The following is a 26532-nucleotide window of genomic DNA, read 5'->3' as shown; positions in this document are numbered from 1 at the left end:
CAAAAAGGGTGTTGCCTGTGTTCTCCTCTAGGATTTTGATGGATTCTTGTCTCACATTTAGATCTTTCATCCATTTTGAGTTTATCTTTGTGTATGGTGTAAGAGAATGGTCTAGTTTCATTCTTCTGCACGTGGAGGTCCAATTTTCCCAGCACCATTTATTGAAGAGACTGTCCTTTTTCCAGTGGATAGTCTTTGCTGCTTTGTCAAATATTAGTTGACCATAGAGTTGAGGGTTTCATTTCTGGATTCTCTATTCTGTTCCATTGATCTATGTGTCTGTTTTTGTGCTAGTACCACAGTGTGTTGATGATCACAGCTTTGTAGTACAACTTGAAATCTGACATTGTGATGCCCCTGACTTTGGTTTCTTTTTCAATATTCCCCTGGCTATTCAGGGTCTTTTCTGATTCCACACAAATCTTAAGACTATTTGTTCCAACTCTCTGAAGAAAGTCCATGGTATTTTGATAGGGATTGCATTGAATATGCAAATTGCCCTGGGTAGCATTGACGTTTTCACAATATTAATTCTTCCAATCCATGAGCATGGAATATTTTCCCATCTCTTTGTGTCTTCCTCAGTTTCTTTCAGAAGTGTTCTGTGGTTTGTAGGGTATAGATCCTTTACCTCTTTGGTTAGGTTTATTCCTAGGTATCTTATACTTCTGGGTGCGAGGGTAAATAGGATTGACTCCTTAATTTCTCTTTCTTCAGTCTCATTGTTAGTGTATAGAAATGCCACTGAAAAAAAAAAAAAAAAAGAAATGCCACTGACTTCTGGGCATTGACCTTGTATCCTGCCACACTACCAAATTGCTGTATGAGTTCTAGCAATCTTGGGGTGGAGTCTTTGGGTTTTCGATATAGAGTATCATGTCACCTGGGAAGAGGGAGAGTTTGACTGCTTCTTGGTCAATTTGAATGCCTTTTATTTCTTCTTGTCTGATTGCTGAGGCTAGGACTTCTAGTACTATGTTGAATAGCAGTGGTGAGAGTACACACCCCTGTCATGTTCCTGATCTTAGGGGAAAGGCTCCCAGTGTTCCCCACTGAGAATGATATTTACTCTGGGCTTTTCATAGATGGCTTTTAAGATGCTAAGGAATGTTCCCTCTATCCCTACACTCTGAAGAGTTTTGATCAGGAATGGATGCTGTATTTTGTCAAATGCTTTCTCTGGATCTATTGAGAGGATCATATGGTTCTTGGTTTTTCTCTTGCTGATATGATCTATCACATTGATTGTTTTATGAGTGTTGAACCAGACTTGCATCCTGGGGATAAATCCCACTTGGTCATGGTGAATAATCTTCTTAATGTACTATTGGATCCTTTTGGCTAATATCTTGTTGAGAATTTTTGCATCTGTGTTCATCAGGGATATTGGTCTCTAATTCTCTTTTTTGGTGGGGTCTTTGTCTGGTTTTGGAATTAAGGTGATGCTGGCCTCATAAAACGAGTTTGGAAGTATTCTGTCCCTTTCTATCCCTTAGAACACCTTTAGTAGAATAGATATTGTTTCTTCTTTAAACGTTTGATAGAATTCCCCTGGGAAGCCATCTGGCCCTGGACTTTTGTGTCTTGGGAGGTTTTTTATTACTGCTCCTGAAATATACTTAGATTCTGAGCTTATCATTCCTAAATAAAGTGGCATACAGAAATTTATGATAAAATGAATGAGCTTTTAAAATCTTCACATTGTCTTACCTGGGATAACCTTTCAATTATTTTTTTATCAATTGGATCAAAAATCGAAAGTATTTGCTATTTAAAGGTGAAATGTTTTCCTTCACATTCTTGGTTATGTGAATATTTGTGAAAATAGTTTATCTATCAGAACCTGAAAGCTGACATTAACATTTAGTTTATTTTTTTTAACATTTATTTTCTGAGGAAGAATTATTTTTTCCAATGCATTAATACTTTATTGAATAAATTAGATGATTCCCCCAAAGATCCCCTTCCTTCACACCACAGAACTGCAGCAAGTACAAGCAACTCAGACTTAATCACATTGAAGCCTGAAACCACAGGTGATACTTTTTAATTATGTATTTACACTGTTCAACATTCCTATTGCACAATAATTCATTTGAACAGTATCTGTGCCCTACATCTATATCTCATTATCACAATGAGATGAAGAGGTCTATGAAAAGAAAAATTTCTAAGAACTATTTTTTATTTTTTAATGAAAATTCATAAGATCGATACCAGTAAATATCACCTTTCCAAATGTTTTGAACACTAAAATTGATATTATGATACTAAAACAATATTTATGTTAATAAATACATAAATACCTACATATCCATTGGCTAAACTAGTCAAAGTTTAAATGAAATTATTTGTTGCATCTTTCTTTTTCTTTTGTTAATTTATTACTATTTCACATTTGTTTCATTAACTATTTCACAAGTGCTTATTTGCTACAAGAACACATTTTTGTTTACCTGGCTTAGAAGCAGGCGCAAGGAGTAACCACACCTATACACTGAGTTAGTCCAGTACAGATTTGGTGGCTCGTGACATTTTGGGTTGTAAACTAAAATTTTCGACACATCTACACACATTGATGGATTTATAGACAAAATATTTCATCTGAAGTCTCTTGTGCAATGAAGATGGTTGATATGTCGAAACATTATGTTCTAAAAAGGAAAGCAGTAATGGAATTTAATGAGTGTTTGCCCCAACAAGCAGCTATCTCCTACTTGGAGTACTTGGTACTCCTGATTCCAACCCTACTGACTAGAAACTGTACAGAAATTCAAGTTCCATCTTGATAAATTCACCTAGAGAATTTGTACTGGCCATCTAGCCATACAACCAGTGGCTTCCTTGACTGGGGAGAATTAAATTGGATCTCACAGTTTGGTGACAGAGAGAAAGAGAAAGAGAGAGAGGAAGGAAGAGAGGGAGGGAGGGCTGGAGGAAGGAAGGAGGAAAGGAAGAAAGGAAGGGAAAGGAAAGAAGGAAGGAAGGAAGGAAGGAAGGAAGGAAGGAAGGAAGGAAGGAAGGAAGGGAGGGAGGGAGGGAGGGAGGGAGGGAGGGAGGGAGGGAGGGAAGGAAGGAAGGAAGGAAGGAAAGAAGGTTGGTTCCAATGTTTAAATTGCAAGGACTGCTCTTGCATGGTAGATAGGTTTTAGTTTCATATACAGCAGGGAGATATACCCATGTATACGCAGGAATGGCCTCTGGCATGTGAAAAGCTATCCAAGAGAAGGACCATAATAGTTTGCTTTCATTCTCCAAGGCTGCAGCTTTCCTTTCCTTTTGTTGCTTATGACTGCCTTCCCTTTACTTTACACAGAATCTTGGTCTTTTGGTGGCACCCCGACCTGTACCTTCCCCGAGTTTTTGATGGAAAGAGAAATAGCAAGAAAGCTATTTGAGAAAAGAAGGTGGAAATTCTCCAAAGTGGGTTCTCCCCCTACTTCCTGTCTTGTCAGCAAGCCACACTGTCAATCTCCCAATCAAGCTTTCATCTCTCAGAGATTTCCCTCCTTCTCTTTATGGGACTTCTAATGTAGATTTTGTAAGGAATTGCCAAAATAGTCATATTTTGCATAAAGCAGAGCTGAAATCCCTAATGTTTAATTAAACCTTAGAACAATTGATTGCAAATGATTGCAAACAAGAGAAACCAACTAACACTATGCAGATTTAAACAGAAAAGGAATTGCCAGAAAGGCTAGAGAATTGGACAAAGCAGGGTTAAGAACCAAAGGAGGCTAGACGCAATGACTGCAGCTAAAACCACAACCATGGTTAAGAACCATGAGGAGGCACACACTGCTATTTCTCTAGCTATACACACAAGGTCCACCGTCTGGCACACAGTTCCATTTGGCACCAGACAGTATGTACACTGTTGCACCATAGTGACTGCGGTCAAAAGTAATTCATGCTGCTAGATGAATTCTTGCTCTCCACCAACGGCCTGTAAAGTTGTACTCATCTCTTACCTCTACTGCCTGGAGAAAGGAGGTGTTTGGATAGTGGAGATTTTGTGGTAGGAGATAAACTCTGCCTCCCCAAGCATCATGAGGTAGAGAATGTCCCAAACAATAGAGAAGAACTTCAACATGGAAACAGCTGAAGTAAACTTAAAAGGCCCACTAGAGTGACATTTTTTTAGATGACTCGAATTTTGTGAATTTCCCCATATGTTAGTTTTAAGCTCATTTTCAGAAGTTTTATTATTGAAATGCTTTTAAAATCTTCATATAAAGGTTCTTCAAACAGAGAGATGTGAGCTCTAAATGAGTTATTCAATCCATTTAGTGATCTAATTTTTGTCAACACATTAGAAGGGAATATAAATTATCAATGTGCATATCGCACAGTATGATGAGTTTTTTCCCCTAAAACTCCCATTTCAGTTATATATAAGTACATATTTATTTAAATATGATTAAAATGATTTTATTACAGTGGGCCATAGCAAATAATAGTTTGAAAAGCACTCGTCCAAAGGACTGTACACTTGGATTCAGGTACTCGAAGACTAGAGAATCACATCAACTTTTCATGCCAGTGACCTGGAGAGGAAACAAACTGTAGTCAGAAGGTAAAGATCAGGGCAGTAGAACTGGACATACACAGGCCACTATCTGGGCCTGTAAGTAATGTAATTTGGAGCTGATGCAGAACAAAGGACCTCTGAGCTCTCCTTGTTCTCTTCTACTTGTCCTTTACCCAACCTGAAATGGCTGGAATTCTTTATTCAGGGCTCAAGAATCATTCCCAGTGATTGAGGAGACAGTGTTGGAAAGGGCTACAGCAGTGGGACATTGTTCCCATCACCTCAAATAAATATATTTATTTGAATATATTATGAATTTCCCCTGGGAGAGCTTAGAGTACAATGCTAATGTCTACAGGGCTATTACTGCTATTGTGAGGAACATCATGAGTTGTGTAGGCTACATGTACATTATTATTTCTATAGGAAATCTGTTCGATTTCCAAAGAAGTGACACACTTTGTAATGATTTGGTAACTTCCTCTAATACTTCCAAGTAGAAGCAGGGGTTGATGAAAAGTCATGTGCAGAAAAGAGGAAGTATCTCTCGGTATAAACACATGAACAGGCGGTGAAAGCCATAAAAATATTGCTTTGTCATTTGGCACTTGCACGAATTGTAGTAATATTAGATGTCGTTGATGCTGTCATACTATGACATTACTCACTTTTAGGTCTCCCCTTAACTGAGTTATCATTAACCTGAACACATTGACAGTCTACTCTTCCTTTCTCTAGAGACATAATCTCATCAATTATGTTGATCTTCACGTGTACCACACCAGAACATCTCTTCTTGGCATTGGAGCATGTGTACAGAACTTCATAGTTTATCTGCTGAATAAACACTGTTCTCTAACTCAGAATCACATGGTGTGGTGCAGGTCACAGGATATAGAACTACAAAGAGAATCATCCCTGAGATGCAAACACATTTTCTCTCACAGATCACTAGACTGTAAACTTCCAGAGAGCAAGGAATGTGATTTATTTAACTCTGTGCTCCCAGGTTGGGGCTAGAGCTTGATAGCCAACTAACACTCAACATGTCATTCTTGAATGTGATGGCCACATTTCCTTTTACTAATTAATCTTTAGAAAAACGCTACTAACTAGGTTTTGTCACTTTTTACATTATGCCAATGAGAAAACTGGGAAAAATTAAATAATTGCTCCAAGTCACACAGCTTGTGGGAGGCCAATCTGGGATCCTGACCATGTAGTCTGACTCTAGAGTCTGCAACCTTAACCAATTAACAATACTGCCTCACTTGATGTCGAAGTATTGTTGGAAGAAAAGAGGACCACAAGAAGTATTACCAGAGGCTTTAAAAAATTATCAAAATGAGAATAAAGGTAAAATTATATAATCCCCCTGTAGAGTGCTATTTTCTTTGCTAAAACAATCTTCCTTTCTGCCTCCCTTTTAGTGAAATTCTCTATAGCCTGTAGTGTTAGGATCTGTATAAACCAGAATATACCTCAATATCAGGAGTTACCTAAAGTTATTTTATTCTAGTGTAAAATAAATCTGGAGGTATGAAGTACATCTTACATTTTCATCAGAAACCTCAACTTCTGTTGTTCTCTTCTACCAGATTAGTACAAGGTTGCCATCCTCAGGATACCTTGTGACCCAAAAAGGTCTGTGGAACTTTAGCCATGATATCTGAGTTGGGGGCCAAAGACAAAAGGCAGAAGGATAAAGAGAAATTCCTTCCTGAAGAACCCAGATGTCCATTGACAGATGAATAGATAAAGAAGACATGGTAGTATATACAATGGAGTATTACTCAGCTATCAAAAATATGAAATCTTGCCATTTGTAACAATGTGGATGGAACTGGAGGGTATTATTCTAAGTGAAATAAGTCAATCAGAGAAAGAAAATTATCATATCTCACTCATGTGGAATTTAGTAAAACAGAGGATCATAGGGGAAAGGAGGGAAATATAAAACATGACAAAATCAGAGAGGGAGACAAACCCTAAGAGATTCTTTTTTTTTAAGATTTTATTTATTTATTCATTAGAGACATAGAGAAAGAGGCAGAACCATAGGCAGAGGGAGAAGCAGGCTCCATGCAGGGAGTCCAGTGTGGGACTCAATCCTAGGACTCCGGGATCAGGCCCTGAGCAGAAGGCAGACGCTCAACCACTGAGCCACACAGGCATCCCAAACCCTAAGAGATTCTTAGCTATAGGAAACAAACTGAGAGTTGCTGGATGGGAAGGGGTTAGGGGACATGAGGTAACTGAGTGGTGGCCATTAAGGAGGATGCATGATGTGATGAGAACTGGGTGTTATATGCAACTGATGAATTACTAAACTCTACCTCTGAAACTAATAATACACTATATGTCAATAAATTGAATTCTAAAAAAAAAAAGAAAGAAAGAAAGAAACTCCCCCCCCCCCTGCAAGTCAGCTACCTTTAAGCAACATTCATAGAAATCAGACACAACGCTTCTGCTGACATCTTACTGGCCAGTTCTTGGTCACATGACAGCACCTACTTTAAGAGAGGCTGGGAAATGCGGTCTTTCTTTCTGTGCATCAGTGGGCTCAGCTAAAATTCAGGATTGTGGACTAAGAAGGAAGGGAGACCATAGGTATCTAGGTAGACAACTAATAGTTTCTGCCACAGTCCCTAATCAACATGTCACCTATTCCATGGAATCTTTCCTTTAATTTCTATCCTGATGTGATCAGTCCTTACTTCAAAGTCTATAGCACATCATGCGCGCTTCTAATTGCAGTTTTTATTATGCTGTGACGTATACTGTGCTCTTGCTGTATCCTTACAATTTGATGATCAGATCCTTGAGGTCACAAACTGCCTCGGCCCTTTATGCATTCCACGCAGCACCAGGAATACTGTCTTGCATTGATGTTCAATGCAAGTGCAAATGGAATCTTTGTGTTGCAGGGAAACAAAAGAATGGTCATGCATGTTGCTAATGTTAATGCACAACATGTAGATGATTTCCAATAAATCAGTAAGACTGTACATCTCCAGCAAATAGAATTATTTGAGGATTTACTTTGACCCAAGTACAGGGCTAAATAAAAGAGGTAATTTTACTGCATTATGCAGACATGTGTGAATAACACAGAAGGCAAATGATGAGCTTATAATCATTGTCATTATTCCCTCATATTATCGTCCAATCATCATCACCTTCAGGGAGATTCTCCACAAACAAGGAGGTTTACCAGTATATCAGTGCCACATGAGCAAATCCCCAGTATTATCTGAAATAGGAAAACAACACTTTAAAAAGAGAAAATACCATAAAAATGAAGAAGCTTTCCTCGAAAGTGATTTTTAAACAGCCGAAAATAGGAGATTTCGCTCTCTCTTTTAAAAGATTTTATTTCTTTATTTTAGAAAGAGAGAGTGTGTGCCTCCAGTGGAGGGGTGGTGCGATGGGCAGAGGAGGAGGGCGAGGGAACAAGCAAACTCAGTGGTAAGTGCAGACCTCATGCAGGGGCTTGATCTCATGACCCTGAGATCACGACATGAGCCCAAATCAAGAGTCAGTTGTCCAACTGACTGTGCCACCCAGGCGCCCAGCAATTTCTCTTTTTAAAAGAAAAATTTTTTGAGATATAATTGTGACGAAACATTACATTAGTTTCAGTTGTACTACATAATGATTCAATATATGTATGTATCAAAATGATCACCAGAAGAAGTTAACACTCACCATCATATATAGTTATAATATTTTTTCTTGTGATGAGAACTTTTAAGCTTTGCCCTCTAAGCAAATTTTCACATATATGATACAATATGATTACCTATAGTCACCATGCTGTACATTACATCACAGGGATGTATTTATTTTATAACTCAAAGTTTATGCCTTTTGACTATATTCATCCATTTTACCTACCACCTACACCCCCCCTTCCTGCCACCAATATGTTCTCTGTATCTGTGAGTCCAGTTTTTGCTTTTGTTTTAGATTCCAAATATAAGTGAGATCATTCAGTATTTCTTTTTCTCTGTCTCACTTATTTCACTCAGCATAAGGCCTATGTATGTGTGGTTTTATTTCTGGACTGTCTTTTCTGTTCCATTGATCTCTGTGTCTGTTTTTTTTTAAAAGTATATTTATTTATTTAAGCAATCTGTATACCCAACATGAGGCTTGAACTCACAACTCTGAGATCAAGAGTCACATGCTCCTCCAACTGAGCCAGCCAGGTGTCCCTATGTGTCTGTTTTTATGCCAATATTGGATATCAGGGAAAATGGAACTGATAAAAGATGCATGTACAGCTTGTCAATTACTTGATACAGGAGGAGGTGTGAGACCCCAAATGGTTTATCTTGGAACTGGCTATCTAGGACTATTCTATACATGCATGAAAGATATTAATATGTCATTTTGTCAGCCAGAGTACTCAGGTATTCCTCTTGAAAACTGGCAGAGCTTACCTTAATAAGGAAATAGAAGTTATGAATAGCATCTTTCTTTAACAATGAAAACATCCATAGACTGATTAATATGTAGACCATTTTGTAAATGAAAAATTAACATAAAATGCCAAAAATGCTGCATGTTCCAAACTCAGCAAGAAAATTTGGTTCAGTTCTTAAATAGATGATAAATCATAGAATTTTCTTATTCTTTTCTCTTGGCTTGAACTCTGAGGCAGTTATTCTTATTCTCTTAGTTCTATCTACAAACATGTATACAATTTTGCCTCTTAAAATATAAAGTAGAGGGATGCCTGGGTGGCTCAGTGGTTGAAAGTCTGCCTCCAGCTCAGGTGTGATCCCAGGGTTCTGGAATCGAGTCCCACATGGGGCTCCCTGCAAGGAGCCTGCTTCTCCCTCTGCCTATGTCTCTGCCTCTCTCTGTTTTTCATAAATAAATAAATAAAATCTTTAAAAATATGTATACGTGGAAAGTATATTAACAGTCCCTTACTTAGTCTAAACTGTTTTCTCTGCACTTAGCAATTTGTTTCCAATTGCAATCAGAGCCCAATAGTGGTTTATTTATGTGATGTACCTTTTAAGAAGATTTGTAAGGTTTTGCTAATTTATATTAAGTGCACTATGTTTCTTAATGTCAAAGAGAGAAAAAAATAAAACTAATAGAATTATTGAGTAGGTCTTATAGAACTATCTAAAATATTTCTAGGAATCGGGGAAGATTTTTAGTTAGCTAGACTGTGTGTGGGCAGAGAATTGAAAAGAAATACTTGGTGAAAGCCTGGCCCAGTTATTTCTGAAAAAAAAAAAAAAAAAAAAAAAGAGCAAATCAATCATAATATTCATGGCCCTCACCAAATCTCTTCTCAGAATTGCTGGATCCTAAGTTACTCTATGTTTAACATTCTGAGGAAATGCCAAACTTTTTCCTAACTATTTCCCAAATTTACATTCCCATCAGTGTATGAGGGTTCCAGTTTCTTCACATCCTCACTAATAATTATTATTTGTCTCTTTGATTATAGCCATCCTCATAGGTGTGAAGTGGGGTCTCACTGTAGTTTTGGTTGGCATTTCCATGACAAGTGATTATGTTGAGCATGGGCTATTGGAATCTGTATCTTCTTTGAAGAAATGTCTCTTTGATCTTTTGCCCTTTGTTTTCATATATACAAAAATTTTATTTCAGCTCTTTAAAGTTGCTTTTCCAGTTTTACTAGGGGATAATTGATAAAACTGTATATATTTGCAGTGTACAATGTGATGATTTGACATACACATACATAGGGAAATGAAATGAATTTTATAACTATATACTTCTTTAAACTAGGCTTTTAATGACTTAATTTTACATTCCTAGGATTTTGTTTTAGTTTTTCCTTCCTGTTTACTTTAGGCATTTGAGTACATGCTGTATTTTATATGTGATAACTTCATTTATTTGGAGTCAAAGTTGAGCATGAATCAATAATCCAGGTACTGCACTGGCCTAGTTTGCAAGTTGTTCACAAAGAGCTGAGAATATTTTGATGTACCTGGGATTACGTTGACCGAAACCAACCTCTGTGCTTCAGAGCCCAAATATGTCATGGATGGACAGAGTTTGAGTATAAAGAAAACAGCTTTATTGTTTTGCTGGGCAAAGGCGGCTGCAGCAAGCAGAGGCCTTCCGAGCTGCAAGCCTGCCCAGGAGGAGCAGGTGGGTTTCACAGAGAAATAGAGGATCTAGCTGTTTCTACTGAGATTGTGTTTGCGCTGCCAGCCTCCTTCCTCATGTTTTCTGGGTGGAACGGAGTTCCTGCAAGAAAAGGCTAAGAAGAGAGGAGGTTTGTGGAAGAGAGGGAAACATTCCTTCCATTAAAATCGAGCCTCACTGACACTAAAGCTTTTTGACTTTTGTTCAGCTTCATGCTTTTAAATGGTTTCCATAACTTCACAAATTCTCTTTTCCTCCCCACATTTAAATCATTTTAACATTTGCGAGAAGACAGAGTAATTGTAAATATAATCTGCTCCAGTGTATGTATCTAACATACACTAAATGACCAACGGGCATGTTCTTAAAGAAACAAACTTGTTTTTCTTTTATAGTTCACAGCAATAGGTTAATGGCTTTTATTAATTAAATCCATTAGCCACTTGGTTATAGCAATTTTTAAAAGTTTTATTACCTCAAAAATAAAGATAATAAAATAGTCACTTGTCTGTGAAAGCAAGTATATTAGAGAATAGATGTTTTAATCCTTTCACACAGTGTATATTAAAGATCAATTAAAGAAATAGAATTATTAATGCAAAAGGAGAATATTTTTCTACCTAATATTTCACTTCATTTTGATAATCCTTGATTTTTAGAAATTGAACAAGTGATCCTGAGACATTCTGCATTAAACAAGGATGATTGGTACGTATGGAATGTTTGCCTGAAGTGGTCATTTCTTTTCAAAATCACTTGGAATTTACTGAGCACTATATAAATAAATACATATCTCAGAGCATCTCTTTGTTTCTGACATGTTATTCTAATTTTAGGAACATGAGTGCTTAAGAAATTTCCTTCAGAAAGTTCTAGGATGACTACCAACAATATAGTGACCATGTTCCTCCATACTGGGGTGAGGTCTGCCATTAACAGTGTAACAAACCAACTTTGAAAGACAGGCCCCAGAGCTGAGCACAGGATACCGGGCAGTGGACTCTGCTCTTCACAGACAGTGGTTCTCAACTAGGGAGATTTTCACCCTGATGCTTATTTGGCAAAGTGTGCACATTATTTATTGTTACAGCTAAGGTTCCCAAGTGGCCAAGAGGGGTAGGGCTAGTTGAGGAGCAGATGCATTACTGGCATCTAGTGGGTATAGGTTAGGCATGTTGGCAGGCACGCTACATTGTACAGGGCAATCCCCTACAACAAAGAATTATCTGGCGCAAAATGTCAATAGGGCCCCAGTGGAGAAACTATTTGATGTCGACAGAAAAGAAATGGCTTTAGAAATGGCTTTTCTGCTTCTTACTGGTAAAGGTCATTATCAGTTGAATTCCAGGCAGCATGATAGGACTTAGACAATGTCACAGTTTCTCTTCTGATCCTATATGTTTATTACCTTAGCTCGCTCTTACATTATATAAGCAAGGTAGTATGATGACCGGAATACAGAATATACTGTTGACACGTGATTTGAATTCATTAAGAACTCAAATATGCCTGATGTTTGAAACATTGCTCCAATGAAATCAGGCAGCCCTGGTCCTTGTTTTTATAGGACATCCCCTAAATACTAAAGGTAAATTTTTATCTTAAAATGTAAGGGTAACAGAAAAAATAATCCACTTATACATTTTCAACTAAACTGAATTTTAAGTGATTCCTTCTCTTCAACCCATCAACATTAGAGGGAAGACTGTCATTAAGAATTTCTAATTGGGGATCCCTGGGTGGTGCAGCGGTTTGGCGCCTGCCTTTGGCCCAGGGCGCGATCCTGGAGACCCGGGATCGAATCCCACGTCGGGCTCCCGGTGCATGGAGCCTGCTTCTCCCTCTGCCTGTGTCTCTGCCCCTCTCTCTCTTTCTCTCTCTGTGTGACTATCGTAAATAAATAAAAATTAAAAAAAAAAGAATTTCTAATTGATTTATAGAGATTTCAGATGACATCATTCTAGTGATTGTCTTCTTCTGCAATAATATGGGAAATTAACATGATTAACAGAAAAAATAACTTATCAAAAAGAACCTATGGAATTGAGTAAAGTAGAATAAAACAGTTGTCATGAAAACAATTAGACATATTTATTATTAATTATGTTGTCAAGCCCTCCCCACTATCATTATGTCAAGATCCCCTTTCAATTTATTCCATCAAACTGTTTGCTATAAGGTAAATAGAAATTTAGCCCAAGATTTAGGAGAAACTTCCTTTTTATATTTAATTACTGGCTAGATATTTATGGTTTTCAAATGAAAAAGTATGAACCTGTTCCTGTGAGCAAAGATATTTCAAATTTATCTTATGAATAACATTTAGTGCTTTTTGATTTAGGTTGGATGGACATGGGTATTTCTTCTAGCTGCCAATTGCCCTTCTTTCTGATGCATGCTTATTTCTACATACTCTAAACATTCTAATTATACATACTGGCAAATACACAAAAATCATCTGTTTTTTTTTTTTTTTTTTTTTTTTATTTATGATAGTCACAGAGAGAGAGAGAGGCAGAGACACAGGCAGAGGGAGAAGCAGGCTCCATGCACCGGGAGCCCCATGCGGGATTCGATCCCAGGTCTCCAGGATCGCGCCCTGGGCCAAAGGCAGGCGCCAAACCGCTGCGCCACCCAGGGATCCCAAAAATCATCTGTTTTGTATCATCCTTTCAATGCCATTGCCCACAAGAATTTTTTGTATGTGAAAACTATAAAACATTTTTGTTTTAAAAAACTCTTACTGCCCTTTATACCGTGAACCAAAATTTGGTTAACTATGGGGTAACAACCATCACAAGCCAGGGAAAAGGTTAAGAGCAAAAGAAGGACAAGTAAAATATGAGAACGTTTCTTGTGGCTTGTTTGTTAAAAGGAAAGCAAGTATGAAAACCAGCCTGGAGAAAGAAATGCAAATGAAAATGTCCTGAGGCATTGAGAATGAAGGGCTTCTTTCCCAGGAACCTGGCAGTTATACTGCTATACAGCTGTTAGAAAGGTAGGCCATAAAAGGTAGAATTGTACTGTATTCCCATTTTACCAATCAATTTGATGTTTGCACAATTATTCTGAATAAGAGCTTTTACAAAATGAATGCACTGAATATCACTATTATCACCCCTACTGCTTCATACACGCCTCCTTGCTGATTGTGAAAGAGTAAATTTGGTCAGTTACCCACCAGGGGTCAAGGAGTGTTGAAGAATGACACCTCCTATTTTGAAGCCACTTCACCTCATCCCTGAGATCTTCATTTCAAAGTCTGAGAGTAACTTTTTTTTTTTTTTTAAGTAGGCTCCAAGCCCAGCATGGAACCCAATACAGGGCTTGAACTCACGATCAAGACCTGAGCTGAGATCAAGAGTTGGATGCTCAACCAACTGAGCCACCCAGGTGTCCCTCAGAGTAACTTTTGAGACAAACGAAGTTACAATGTTCTGAGACAATCCTCAAATTATTCCTCATTGTCACGGAGGGGCAGAGTTCTCCACAGAAAAGTGATGAATAAGAAGCAAAGTATTCTATTCAGCTTTTACAAAGGTTATTCCGCAATACAAAGGTTAAGTAAAAATTCATGCTGAGAAAGAGATACTTGCATTTTCTGCAATAGAATCACTGTACATCTAATTTTTAGACCCTGTTAGGCAATAAAGTCAGCACCATACTGAGTCTCATTTATAGAGTAATGATTGAAATGGAAGCCTATTTTACAGTTTTTATAAGTCCACAACACAAAATATGCTTCCAGGAGTTTGGCTTCCTTTCCTCTCTCTCTCTCTCCTCTCTTTCCCTAACATTTTAAAATTATATCCCATATAAAAATGTTATATATATAACATGTTCAGAAGAAAAGAGAGATTAAATACGCTGGTAGTGGGAAATGGAATAAGGCCTAAGACTTGGAAGGAATTTCTTGAATGGTTTGGTCCAAATAAAATACTTGAGGTTTATAGATCCACAAACTGAAATATATTTGTCTTCATCTACACCAATGCCGCAGGGGCTGTGGAACATCATAGTGTCTTCTCTGAGATTAATGTTAGCAGGCTTTTGTGTAGACAGCCTGCCTGAGCCCTGCCTGACTCAGATTTCCTTCTGTGCTTGCCAAAATAACCATGATTTTACCAAATGATATTTTTACTTCACGTAGCTTGGCATTCCTTTAACTTTCTTTATATTTAAAATGAAAAAGAATGAACAATATGGAGAGGATCAGGGGTGGTATATCAAGGCCAAATTAGATATAAAATGGATTTCTTTCTAGGACACCATGTTGATTGCCTGAGATGAAAGAAATCCTATTATAGTATTATGGCAATGATGACATAAACATCAGATAAAAAGTTACAGTGAAGAGATTAATGCCAGACAAGCAAAAAGCAGCTTCAAATCTAAAATTAAAATATCTCTTTGATATTTTGAATTGTGGCTTCAAAAAAAGGTATGTCCATGTCCTGCTCCCTGGAAACTGTGAATATTACCTTTTTGGAAAAAGGTCCTTGTGATATAATTGAATTAAAGATCTTAAAATGACAAGAGCATCCTGGATAATCTGAGTGCACCCTAAATTCAGTGACAAGTGTTTTTATAAGAGACATACAGAAGAGAAGACAGACATCCGGAGGAAAAGTCAATGTGAAGATGACTGTCAGAGTGGAGTAATGTGACTATTATCCAGAAGTTGGAAAAAGCATGGAACGGATTCTCCCCTAAAGTGTCTATAGAGTGAGGCACTGCCAACACCTTGATTTAGGACTCTAGTCACCATTACTGTGACAGAATAAATTGCTATGATTTTAAGCCACCAAGTTTATGGTAATGCTATAGCAACCCCAGGCAATTAATACACTTTCCATACTACACACACACACACACACACACAGATATGTGTGTATATATACATGAACACACGATCATGTGCACATATATATCTTAAATGTACACATAAGCATATATATGTGTATGCACACATGGTCAGGTGTATACATATGTACTGCATGCGCTACACGTAAGTATATAAACATACATATATTTATCATTAATATATTCATGACATAGCTTCCACTAAACAAATCTTAACAATTTAAAATGTTCTGCAATGTTTAGCAAATATCCCTAGGTTCCTCTAATGGACTATATGTTCATACCTCCCTAAAATTCATGTTGAAATTCTAACCCTCAATGTGATGGTATTAGGAGGTGGGGCCTTTGGGAGGTAATTTAGGTTATAAGGCTAGAGCCTTTCTTTAGATTAGCACCCTTATAAAAAGAGACAGGAGAGAGTTTGCTCCTCCTTCCTTGGGCCATGAGAAGATAATAAGGAGAAGATGGCCATCTGCAAACCAGGAAGAGGCCTCTTCCAAGAGCCTGGCCATGCTGGCACCCTGACCTTAAACTTCAGACTCTAGAACTGTGAGAAATAAATGTTTCTTGTTTCTACCATCCAGTTTATGGTATTTTTATTAGAGTGGCCCAAACGGACTATGACAGTGCCCTAAATTCATCACTTTTTCCTAGAGGATCTGACCATGAATGAATCATATGGTAAGAGGATTTTCTATTATTCTTTCTCCTGCTTTCAGAATGCCTGCACCTCCACGCCGGTACCCTGTGAAAGCTACACTGCTTACACTTCACCTCTTTTCTGAAGGAGATGCTTCCACTACAGAGTGTATCCCTAACTGAGTATGGTTGTACTGAATCTGTGTAACATGTGAATCCACTGGTTTTCTGTCTATGACACTCATTTATTTTTAAAGACTTTATTTATTTATTCATGAGAGACACAGAGAGAAAGAGAGAGACAGAGACAGAGACAGAGACAGAGAGAGAAAGAGAGAGAGGCAGAGACACAGGCAGAGGGAGAAGCAGGCTCCATGCAGGGAGATTGACGTGGGACTCAATCTCGGGTCTCCAGGATCATGCCCTGGGCCAAAGGCAGGCGCTAAACCACTGAGCCACTCAGGGATCCCCGACACTCTTATTAATTAAAGCAAGATTATTTGTGATCCTACACTTTGGTGCAATTTAAACAAGGGATATTCACTACCAATAAACACTGACAATGATTCCTGTAGGAATAATGGGAGGAATTGCATTTCCAAATAGTCTGTACAGAGGTGGCTATGTCATGAAAGAGGGCAAATGGCACTTTTCTTTTAATGCTCAGAAGATGTTGCCTTTTATACCTCCAGCAATCCCAAACTTACACCTTCTTAGGCTATGATGGAAATGAAAAAGCTACTGAAAGTCAACTCCTAAACAGTGTATTTGTAAGAGAGGATCAGCGTTAGAATTTTGGGGCCACTGATCTTCATGGCTCAAGAAAGGCTTCTCTACTCAAGAACCCAGTGGGGGATGCATTCAGGGAATGTGTTTCCTGCAAACATTCAGGTTCAGAGGCAAGGCTTAGTCACTGAAGAAATGCTCTGAAATAAGCTGGAGAGATAACGATGTCATGCTCCTTCTGAAAATTATATTCAACATATGCTCAGGTCTAAGATTAAGACATTTTCTTCCTATACCAGAAGTCTGAGAGCCCAGTCACATGGCTGTGTCTTGGTTAGGATCACAGCATAATTAGGTCCTTTTCTATTTCCCTTTTCCTTCCCCTTGTGTTAAGTTGACATCAGGCACTGTTCACATGCTAACTGCACCAGGGTGGGTGCCATTCTCATGTTGAGTTGGTGTGATGTTTTCACAGCTTGAATAAGACGTGTTTCAAAAGGAATTACCGGGAACAGCCAAATCATTTTTGTGTTTTCACATATAGTTTCCAAACTGGAATTCAAATATTTTAGGAACTAAGGGGGCCCTTTTTCAATGAAAGGTATCTTATATGTTATTGCCTTGCTAGTCCCTGGGCACAGTCTTCTCCAGTAGTTGGTATGATATGCCTTCTAGTATTTGCTTTTCACTACCTGGCAGCTACTGGGTGTCTTTGTGCCCCTTTCTGATATTGTCATCTCTTTTCACCCTTTAATTTACATCTTAGATATCTGGATTATGGTTTTATTAAGAACGTGGATTTTGTTTTTGTTTTTATTTTCTAAGGAAAGTGATAAGGACATTTGCCTTAACACTGAGTTAGAGATAATTCTCGTTGAGGTTACATTTGCTCTTACTTTCTAGAATAAAATTTAAAATGTCAATGTAGAATATGTGAGTATAGGGGATTCCTGGGTGGCTCAGTGGTTTAGCACCTGCCTTCCGCCCAGGCGTGCTCCTGGAGTCCCGGGATCAAGTCCCACATCAGGCTCCTTGCATGGAGCCTGCTTCTCCCTCTGCCTGTGTCTCTGCCTCTCTCTCTCTGTGTCTCTCATGAATAAATAAATAAAATATTTAAAAAAAGAATATGTGAGTATATAAAAATAAAATAAATGTATTTGAAATAAAAGCTCCCAACTTTTTGACAAAAAAGGAACTTTTTTTTTTTTTTCAGTTTACCTGGTTGTAATGTCATAAACTATGAAATTTCAATTGTATGAAATTTAGGAATTCCATTCAGCTGATAACTTAAAAAAAACTGTAAGCCATGTCAATCATTAAGCAACAATTAGAATGGCTATCTGTTGATCTTAGTCTCTAAAGAGCAGATGGGAATGGTGACAGTGATTCTTATCAATCTCAAGAGCTGCATGGGAAAAGAATTTATAAGCACGCTGTTTCCTCCTAAGTTGAGTCACAGTAAGGAAAGGGTTACTGCTTCCAAAGAACTATACTATGCCTGGTTTCTGTTATGTAGCTTCTGATTGCCTTCCTCTGAATGGTGCCCATAAAAACTACAGTAGCCAAGAGTCCACCTGGGAAGACAGAAGACTGTTAAGAGTTGGCATGAGGAATGTGTGAGGCAGTGTGGGTATAGTAGCAGTGATGGCTGGAGGCTGAAGTGAAGGGATAATTTGGAAGAAAGCTATAAATTCCATTCTTCTTTTCACCACACTGCCTAGGGAAACTTATTGCTTACTCTGTGACTCAAGAAATTCTCAGCAACTGCCAGGCTGTTGGGATTGGTAGGGTATAGCAGGCCATGGGCCCCCCCAGATTCTTTCAGATATTTGTGAAGAGACAGGCACAGGGATGTTCAGTATAACCTCATGTGAGCACAGGGAGTGCAGTACAGATTCTGTGGGGGTATTATGCAACAGTTTGTGTTTCTTTTGACCAAAATATAAAACCTTGTTTAAAGAAGGTCACTTTTAGACTACTAAGTGGTTAGAAAAGACACTGTAGACACTCTCACTAACCTTGAAGTTGAAAAATATTATATAAGTGGTGTATTTTAGCTATCATATAAGTCTAACCATGGGAAATAGCTTTGTGCACTTCGGAAAAATAGGTTTCTCAAACAGGTTAAATTATCCAAAGAAATGAAGTATGTCAGAGTTCTCAATACAAATTACTAATACCAGGAATTTCAATTTTCTCCTGTTCTCCATATTCCATATCCATCAAGCCACAGAAGCATGACTGTCAGGCTTCCCTCATGTACAACAATGGTTTGTACAATAAAGTTTTCTTACTTTATGGAGTCCAATTTCACAACCAAACTGGGTAAGTCAGGAGTTTTACACAGCAAACGTGGAAATCAGATGCTTTAACATCATAATTAATCCTTCGTTTTCGAGAGGCTGTCTAATAATTTAGTTCTAACGGTCTTCTGAGAATGATTCTCCATCACTCCTGCACCTCGTATTGGCAGGCAGGCTCCAGACCTGTTCAATCTAAGTTAGGGAACTTAGCCTCATTTCTCCAGTTTTTGGAGATTATAAAAGAGAGCTAAAGACCAACCAATCAACCAACCAAAGAAACAGATAAAAACCTTTGCAACATTAGAAAAGTAATATTGAAAGAGACATTGCATATTCTAAAAATTTAAATAACTGTAATTTTTAGGATCTTGTGAAGACAAAACCAAGGTTCAATGTATTTGAAAAGAACTCAAACAATAAGAGGATTTAAACCATATATCACCTTTGAGTCATTCTATTTGGAAATCTAACTTTCCTTTAACAAAGGGGACTTACAAGAATATCATTTCTGACCAGGTCTGGTTATAATTGTTATCATGATATTTTTCAAAGCACATGAGAATAATTCCGAGGATCTGAAAAATCACTATGATTTTAACGGTCATCTGATAATTTTTCTAATCCGTGTTGCTATATCTCATACCCTTTTCATATTTATCTCTTACCAAAAAGTATCATTTTTAATTGGATCATAGATCTCAGGTTATGCAAATAATCAGGCTTGAGGAACATTTTGTACCAGGAAGTCAATGAATGGAAGTCTAAGGACCTAGAAGATATTCCTATTAAAAATAAGCATTTGAATTTCATTGGACTTTTATTTCACTATGAGCTTTTTTCATAAATTAATAAACAGAGATGATTTCTTTTTTTAATAGTCAAGGTAAGTAGTAGACAGAATCAGTGATAGTATAGGCCCAAGAGTCATAAGATGGTCACAATCCACACATTTTTAAAAACTGCCCGTATAGGTCTAAGAAGCATCTGTGTCTGCTTCGGAGTAATGATCAGACAAAGGCTAAACATGCCATGTTCATAGTTACAGAGGCTCTGTCAGTTGGGTCAGACAAGGCCATTTGGTGATTTTAGCAACAGCCTTCTTTTTGGAACTCTTTTAAAATAGTAGCTCTCTGCTGCAATCCATATCTCACCTTGCAACCATATTAATGTCTTAACAACAAATTCTAAATGATTCTCTTCCTCAGAAATGCTCAGCCATCCTTCATAACTGGCAACACAGCATTCACAGTCCCCTCCTGGCTCTGCCTTGCTCAGGGATCTGTACCCCTGTACAAATTAGGGGTACCCTAATCCTTAGAGTACCCCTGTTTCTAACTCATTCAGTTGTACCTCTCAGGAAGCCTTGTACCGCTCTCTGCCCCAAACTGCCCAGTTCCAACCTCAAGCCTTACCTTGTGCTTTTCAAGCCAACTTGTCCCTTCTCCAACTGTCAGCTACAAAGCTCAAGCCTAGTTTTTAAAAAAAAGTCTCAGTATCTTCAGCATTCACACAATCTAGTCTCCAAATTCTTGTAGTGCTCATTTTCTCATCTGCTTACTTTAGCATCTAATTATACACTTCCATATGTTCTTAATTATTATTTCAAAGTTTAATCAGGTTCCTATAATTAGGTATTTAAATAATAATTACTGCTGTATGTGAAATTTTACTGTTCTCCAGCTATTAATTAAAGTGTTTTGCTCTTAACAGAATCTTTTCATCTGTTTGAGAGAGGAAGTTCAAGTACAGTGATCTAGCAAAATCAAGAGTGATGTCAGGTCTCTTGGTTACATAAGTTAAAAAAAATATAAAATATAGGACAGCAACTAATTTCTCATCCATGACAATATCAGGCAATATATGCCAGCAGGACGTGACTTCAATATGCTGTCAAGGCACAGCTTCAGTCCTCAATAAAGATTTTAACAAGACTGCTATTTCAAGTCTGGATTGTTTTCAGTATATCTTTTCTTGATCCTGCAGAATATCCAGCAATGCCTGCTATCATCTTGCTTTGTCTCTTTGGAAAATAAGATTGTTTCAAGATGTGCCTGAAATACTTCCCCCAACTTTATAAAAAGTAATAATATATTTTATACCTCTAAATAGATTTTGTTGTTGGTGCATATTTTCTTTGAAAGACTGATTACACAGTCATCATTATTGACATATTTTTTTTAATTTACAACCAGGAACAGCAAGGAGCCCTGGATGTGAGAGAAGAGGAGTCGGTGTATGAAAGGATGAGCAGTGTGGGCCGTGGGGTGGGGGTGGTAAAGTTAATACAAGGTGAGATCAGAGAAATAAGGAATAGGTGCATATACCACAGGACATTAAGGACATTTTAGGGCTTTAATTTTTCTGTTTTAATTAATTCATTATTTCAGTGATCTCTACACCCAATGTGGGACTCGAACTCATGCCCCTGAGATTAAGAGTCGCACGCTCCTCCACATGAGCCAGCTGGGCATGACTTTTCTTGAGTTGAGATGGAAGTCCATGGCATTTGGGAGCATAAGAGTGCTACAATCACATTTCTATTTTAACAAGGTCACTTTGGACGTTGGGTTAGAACCAGAGTGATGGGACAAGGGTGGAACCTGGAGATTAGTCAGGAAGCTATTGTGCTAATCTGTCCTAGGAATGAGAGTATCTTTGAGTCTCCTAACAGCAGTGAGGATAGACAAACCGCTCAGAGCTCAGAATCATTTAAGTTAATAGAGCTGGTAGTCATCGGGCTGATGAAGTTTAAGTCAGGACAGGAGACAAAGAAGGAGGCAAAGACAAACACCTGATGTTTGGATTTTCAGGAAGCCAGAACTGCCAACAGTTCTAGGCATATAGAGCTTGAGGCCTGTGAGATCTTGAAATAGAGATACTGAGTGAGCACTGAGATCTAGGTTGCAGGGAGGAAGTCCTAGCTGCAGATAAAAATTTGAAAGTCATCACATGGTGTGAAGTTTCATAACTATGTTGAGATATGGGTAAAAATGGTATTATGATCCATATTGACTCACTAGATATCCAAGACCCACCAAGGTGGATTCACAGCACAAGGTCCCTCACCAGTGGGACAAAACAAGAATGAGAACATGTGTCTCTCTATTCTTAGATTCGGACTCTTTCATTTATAGTACTTGTTCTGTTTAAATACATCTGCCATCCTGCTGTAATTATTTATTGCAGCCTCCATGGTAATACATCAAGCATGCACAGGAACTGTTCCTGGGGCTGGCAGTACAAAAAAGGAACAAAAGCGACAAAATCCTTTCTGTTGACGAGCCTGTATCTTGTTAGGAAAGAATGCAGAAGTAGATGTGTGGCACACTGCTTGATGATAAAATATAGATTTTAACAATAAATCCAAAAAAGGAGGAAGGGGATACCAGAGGTAACAGTCATTATTGTGTCATTATTTTTTACAAGGTGTGCATGGAAAGGTTCCCTGAACAGACCTGAGCAGAGATCTATGGAAATGAGAGACAGCCATATGGAGTCTGGGGAACAAGTCTTCATGGGGAGCAGCAATTTGAGATGATTGCCCAGGTAAGTAAATAAAAAAGAGAAGCAAAATTAGATTTGTCAGTGAGGCTATGTTTTCGCCCACCGGTCTAAAAAGTAAATGGATTTTTTACCAGCTCAATTTATAAAACAACAAATGTAGGTCTGATACTCTGCCATAAAAAAAACAGACATTGCCTTCAAACTTAAAAACACGAGCAACAATAAAAGAAGCAAAAATGTAAACTGGTTATATTCTAGAAGGTGGGAGTTAGCCTTTGAATCATCCATTGCAGGACCCCAAGCCAAAGGATACGCGAACTATTCAGTAAGATCATTACTGTAAATAAGCACCCTTGCATGTGCTGCCATCTCGTGGCTCAGCAGAAAAGTGTTATTAGTTACTACGTTAAGAGCTGCATGTAGGCTACCTGTTGTCTTGGTCGACCAAATGTGTCTCTTGGGAGAGAAAAAGCATGCTTTATAACTGATCTTGGAAGTGAAATACCTTTCAGCTAAGTTAAAACTCAACAAAAGAGCTGAAAAAGTGAAATTTAGAAAAACCGAGACTTTATCAGCTTGCCTAAGAAAAAAATCTAATTAATTGCACTGTAAAATTACTTCACCGTACACATTATTTCCCCACAATATACGAATACATGATTTTAATGTGAATTTCATTATTCTGTATCCCCAAAGGAACCACCTTTTTTCTATATTGAAGCAGATAGATCTTGTCTTTCGGTCTGATAAATTGCGGGCTGCAAATCGTAGGTAACGTACACAAGGGCAATTTTCATTCTTCCCTGTGTCCATGACTTTCGTGTTTGTTAGCTGTACGTGATTTGAACAGACCAGTTGCCTGGGTATTTATGAGCACTATGCTTGGAGGGATGGGATTCCTGGGGGTAGGGGCAGGAGGGAGCTGCCTCAGGCTGTGATTTAATGTGTCTTGAAAACTAATTCCATCTCTTGGAGAGCTAAAAATCGTAGGCCATCACCAGTGGTGTGTTATCACGGCCCCATCTGCCTTGAGAGCAAAAGTGTTTGAGACATTACTCAAATGTAATAGAAAGACACAGGCTTGACCTACAACTCTATCTCTGGCTAGTCACCCGTGCAGGGTGCCATGGCCGTGCTCACGCCTGATCCCACATCCATCATTTTCATCTTACAGTGGACGGCTGCTTGGTGAGCCTGCCAGACCTATCTTACCTCCCCTATTAGGTACTATTTTTCTGTTGACAGAACGTATGGCATTTGCATTTGGTTCTGTAGCAGTAACTCTCACACTTGGTTAACCTTGATTCTATGTGTAAACAGAATCAGTGTTTATGACAGAGGCGGCTGTTGGTCCTCCTATATCCACTCTCTATGTTTTTTGTGATCAGTAAGAGAAACATCAGTTTCCACCTGCACACTTGGTGGCCCGGAATGAAAAGTGCATTTTCCCAGCCATCTACATATGGCTATCTAAGTCCAGCCCATGAGAAGAATGCAGAAGTGCTGAGTGAATTCTTTCAGGAACTGTTTTAAAAGGACAGCTAGTGCTCTGCATCTTAATGTTTAAAAATCCGTTTCAAGAAGTATCATGTATGTTGGAGGCATCTAGACCTGCTCCACAAGGTGGGAAGTAATCCTTACAGTTTCAGGGGTACATCACATCATTAAGATTGCAGGAGTCCAACAGAATGGGGCATGCCCAGACAAACCCTCTGAAATAAAACACATATTACTACTTGAAGTCTGCCTCCCTTGTGGAACACCTCTGAAGGACCATCCAGATTCTAAACTCTCCTCCATCAGAGGGACTGAGACCACCCCCCCCCCCACTCCTTTTTTTTTTTTTAAAGAAGGCCCCAGGCTGAACACAAGGCTTGAACTCACAGCCCTGAGATCCAGACCTGAGCTGAGATCAAGAGTCAGATGTGTAGCCAACTAAAAAACCCAGGCGCCCCTGGACTGAGATCTCTTTGGCAACTTCTCTGCCCAATTCTGTTTTCTTCAATTCTTTAGAGATTAAAGGAGAGAAGCGATCTGCAGCAGCCCCCACCCCACCTCTCTCTAATTAAACTCTGGCACACATCATTTCATTTCTGAGTGGCTTTCTTATGAATGCAACCTGAGACAGCCTTCGGTGTCCACCCTCTTTCCACTCAGACCTCTCAGATTTACAGATTCTTCTGAACTCTGCAGGGTCTGATGGTAAATAAATGTGTTTAATGCTGACCTCTAACCCCTTGCTACTTATTATGAACACTACATCTACATGCAGTTATTCATAGTAAGCAATATGATCCTATACACACTTAAAGATTTTTAAAACACTGGAGAAAAGTCACAGAATGGATACATTCCTCTCTAGAGTGTAGATAACTTTTACTGTTCTTTTTACTGATATCTTTTCTAGAAGGAAAATAAACTTTTATAGAAGGAAGACCTTTCTCATCTAACAATAATGCTAATGATAATTACCAACCAGGAATACCTAATTACCCAAAAAGGCAGTAGAGTTTGTAGTACAAACCCTATTTGCAGTAACTGATAAGCACATATATTATCCCAAGGGTGTCTCCTTCTCTGCATTCCAAGAAGAGTAGTGAGATAAACTGTGTAGCTCTGGCTAGGAATATTTCAACACTCAAACAGGGAAAAAAAAAACAACAAAAAAACCAATGAGCTATTCCTGCAATCTCGAACTGTAGAGTGATGTTTCTGCCGTAATTTGCTTTGAGCCAAGGAGAGGTTAAAGACAATAAAAGTGTGGAGTGAGAACCACATTGTAACACAGTCACTTAGCATTGTTCAGGTTAATCAGCATGAATGACCTTTAAGAATTTTTTAGGAGGGAATTTCTGGTGGTTGTTATTATTATTACTAGAAATTACAGAATGAACTGCAAGTTCACCTTTAACATTTGAGATCCTGGCTTTTACCTTAACTCCCTGAGGTATCATTCATTTGGTCAAGTCTTCTTTTTCCTTTTAGTACCATCCTACACTGTTCTCTGATTTCTGCTGCATTTCTTAGGGGAAAAAAAAATCTCACAATTCTTTATAGATTTGAAGCTAATGCTTTATTTGGAGACAGGGCATGTCTTTCTCTGGAGCTAATAGCTATATAGAATTAGACCAAATGTTTCTCAGTGCAGAAACATTGGCTTTTTCCACCATTGATTACTGAGGCTTTTAGTTTTTTGCTTACAAGGATAATTGTGAGTCAAAAGTTACAGTAGACATACTGGAAATTTGCTCTGTGCTTGTGTGTGTGTGTTTGACTCATGTGAGAAGTCTCTAGGACTTTATGTGTCTGGCACACAAGTGGCTCTGTCTTTTAAGACAATACATTTGTTCTTTCAGATTTGTAAGTCTATCTGTATTAATGCTACATTTCACAGCTCACATCTTCTTACCTCTAAAGTTATAAAAGGCTTTAGTTTTAAGGATAAATGAAATGCTTTTCAATAAAAACATTAACTAGTCCTAACATTGTGTGGCCAATTATTAAATAATATTACAGTCACTGAATGCCTTGGAATATTAACAAGGAAGGAAAGAAATGTTAAATGGAATTGATACTTATATATCAATATTAAATTATTTTAATAGATAGCTTTCCTGTGATCTTAAGACCTCCTGCGCATATTCTTGAAAGGATACTGGGTGGATCAACTTTCCTAAGAAAACACATCCCTCTCCTTCTGGTGGCTTTTTGAGGATGAGTATCTTCTCAGAAGCTTCTTGGCTCTTTAAGGGTTGGAGTTTGGGGTTTTCGTATTTTCACTCCATAGCAATTAGCACGGTGTCAGTGTCTTGCACACAG

Source organism: Canis lupus, chromosome 11, assembly GCF_003254725.2.
Source record: "Canis lupus dingo isolate Sandy chromosome 11, ASM325472v2, whole genome shotgun sequence".
Taxonomy (NCBI): Eukaryota; Metazoa; Chordata; class Mammalia; order Carnivora; family Canidae; genus Canis; species Canis lupus.
Note: the sequence above shows the minus strand (reverse complement) of the source record.